General features: G+C 44.7%; 1 long non-coding RNA gene across 1 annotated transcript; it reads right to left on the bottom strand.

Moving 5' to 3' along the window:
- Positions 1-615: 615 nt before the first annotated feature.
- LOC142585010 (uncharacterized) lies at positions 616-2,073 on the bottom strand. The gene is made up of 2 exons (XR_012829002.1): positions 1,936-2,073; positions 616-786 (listed from the first exon to the last, which is right to left on the bottom strand). It is a non-coding gene; the product is annotated as an uncharacterized LOC142585010 (long non-coding RNA).
- Positions 2,074-3,273: the final 1,200 nt, after the last annotated feature.

The raw sequence follows: 3,273 nt of genomic DNA, 5'->3' as shown, positions 1-3,273 counted from the left end.
CAGCAACTGCTGCAGAATAGGCAAAAGCAGAGAAAACAGTAATGGCACGAAACAGGCTGTAGCATTACAAAAAGAAAATGCACAAGTTTGATGACAAATGATAAAAAAAATACAATTCAGAGCCCTTCCACTATGTGAAGATGGAAGACCAGCTGAAGCTGTACTTGTTGACAAGTATATTGAGTTATATATGGTTAATTGCTATATTGATTAAATAAAGAAACATACACACAACTTCGTTATCTTTGATCTTCTATTTACTTTGTCACCATGGTAACCATTGCTTTGTGGTCACTGTGATATACTGCAATTGGTCGCCGATGCTTTCGTGCCCACTCCCGCTTCTGTTTGCAAAGGTGATCCTCACGGGCACGCTGTTCTTCATCGGTCACAGAGCAGCTAGCCGACATTACGGATCTGCAGACAAGGCGGGTCTGGCTATAGCAACTGCCCGTTGCCTTCACGCTGTTGCTCACACCGGTGCTCTTAACATGCACATTGTTGTTCTTCAGTACGAACTAGACGCGTCCTGGCCATAGCAGGACCAAAGTAAAACTGCTGATAACGTCGCTAGAGCGATGTCGACTTCACAAGAAAACGAGGCACAGACATTGGTGGGTACACAATGACGTTTTATTATTCTGCCATGCACTCCGGAGCCACTGAGCACTGCTGGCGCACAGCAGGCTACTGTGGATTCAATTTTGTCGACGCAACTTTTTTCTACACACCCTGTCGATGTATGCACTATTGGTCATGGTCAGAACCTAGCCATATACAGCTTCTCTGTAAAAATAGCAGGGGAAACAGAAGCAGACACGTTCAATGCATCACAAAGGAATGCAGCAGGCAAAAAGATGCGGTTTCTGCAGCACAAGCCATGACCTTGTACAGCTTGTGGCAAAAAAATGCAGCACAAGCAGATAGCTCAATCACTTCGCAGTTGTTCTAGCCTTGTGAACTGGAGCAACTGGCTTTCCTGTCCAGGAAGCATGGGCAACGACACTGCACACATGTTGGTAATATCAAGCTTTGATGCAGACATAGTAACGTGTGGTGAGGAATTAAGTAATCTTTGTTTCCACTTCTGCATGAATTTTGTGGAAGTGCTGGAGGGTCAAGGTTTTATACAGCTATTAATTTATGTATGTGGTCTAATAAACCATTGCAAAGTGAATGTGTGGCATCAGCAACAGATAGCCAGGCACTATCACAAAAAGAAGCAAAATAATGCCAGGTTGTCGAAAGTTGCAGGTTCTGGAGGAGAGATAGAAAAGGACAAGACTGCATCGATCAATTGGACATGACTGAAGGCATGCACGGTATGTTGAGCAAGAAGCGGACAGAAAGAGTACAAGGAAACGCATGAAGGAGAACAGTCTGACAGTGTGTGAAGGCAGGAGCATCACATTAAAAAAAATTGGAAGAAAGTAGCAAATGAACGGGGGATCAGATGCCAAGGAGCAAGCATTTTCTGCTAGAAATGTTATTGCTGTTGTGCCTTAGCCTTGGTGCTGCAAATGGAAGGTGGAAGAAACAAGTACAGTACAAGTTGAGAAAGCGTTGTGGCAAGAGTGAGTGGCATTAGATCGGTGCCTCATCAAAATGATAGAATTTGCAGTGCTCATCTGCACTCAACAAAGTGTGGTAACCTGTGTTGCTGGAAGTGTGTAAACTATCTCGAGATGAAATTACAATCAGCCAGCTCTTCCAGATTCAGAAAAGACTTAAGACCAGAGGAAAATTTCAAAAATTACAAGACGGCAACCTGATTTGATAAATCATATTTTGGATGTTTCCAGTAGAAGCACTTGCACCAACGGAAACTAAGCTGCATTAAAGGTTGGACTTCAGAAAGTGCATCAACACTACACCAACGATAAATGCAATTCCACTACATGGATGACTTGCCTTGTATGAAAACATTGTTTTCACCTTTTGCTCTCCTGTTCGCCACGTAAGCATTGCGGATTAAGACGAAGTCTCACTGTTTGGTGCAATGCATTTGTCACTGGCTGACCACAAATAATCGCTGTCAATGTAGTCTAATGAGCATTAAAAAGTTCTCTTCAGCTCCTAATTTGTGACTAATGAGCCGGCTGTGCTTACATAGGTACGGATCCACCTCCAGAGGGTCACCACTGAATTGCATCTTTTTTTTTCTTTACAGGAGCGTGGAGACCTGCATTAATAGTGTTTTTTCACTGACAGCACATATGTTACCGGGCTTTTTATTAATCTTTTAAATCACCCACACTGGCGTACGTTATCCTCTTCATTTAGTATAGAGGGGTAAACATCGACAAAATGATGCAGCTCAAATAGGTTGAACGTGTATGCGTTTTCTATCCGCAGTGACGGACAAGATGGCTCGAGCGTTGCATAATGCCGTTTGCCTAAAGCCAGCTTCGCTGCAGGGCACCAGTGTCGCGCAATGAAGCATGCGCATTGTATTGCGGCAAAGTATACCAAGAGTGGAAAGCGGCCACTGTGATATACGCGCCCACTTGCCGTCACGTCTCCTGCCGCAGTACAAGCACGGAGACGCCGAACAAGTGTACTGGCAGGCATTCAGAGTATTTCGCATGCGGTTGTAGCGATCTGAGCCCTTGTTTCGTCCACATAGAGCGCCCCTTATATGAGCTAGACATTGTAACAGCCGGGATTATTAACTAGCCAATATCAGTGTTACTGTACAGCTTTCACAAAGGTCTACTGCTATGAAGTTGCATGACGACCATTTTTCTTTAGCATACATTTCTTCCGTATTCATCCGCAGGGCGTAGTGTTTTGCCAGTGTGGCTGTACAGCTCTCACAACGATCTACGGCTCGATCGCATGGCGACGCAAGTACACACATACACATACAGAGTACAAAATTTCCATTCCCACGAATCTCCAAGTGTGTTGTATGCTCAGTTACATTAAGAACTAATGCATCGGCACGGCAGTTAATTCATAAACTGTTTCCGTTCCCGCGATTCCCCTGAAGTGCGTGGTATGCTGACCTTGATCAACGACACTAATGAACAATGCATCGGCACGACGTAATACTTTGCCACTAAAGTCATTCGAGAAGACACCTCACTTCCAAACGTATCCCCTGCGACTACAAAATTTAATATGCTGCCGTTGCAACAAAATAGCAACAAACTCACCTCGGACGCGGCTTTCTGGTCTTGCCGCCCACGCATCCTGTCGATTCTGTGCTGCAAGCTCGGCTAGGGACAAACGGAGCTAACAGCTTTCTTCCCCGTAGTACCTAGGCGAAGA

The sequence above is a fragment of the Dermacentor variabilis genome, chromosome 6 (genome assembly GCF_050947875.1).
Source record: "Dermacentor variabilis isolate Ectoservices chromosome 6, ASM5094787v1, whole genome shotgun sequence".
Lineage (NCBI taxonomy): Eukaryota > Metazoa > Arthropoda > Arachnida > Ixodida > Ixodidae > Dermacentor > Dermacentor variabilis.
The sequence above is the reverse complement of the archived record's forward strand: the minus strand, read 5'-3'. Positions and strand labels throughout refer to the sequence as shown.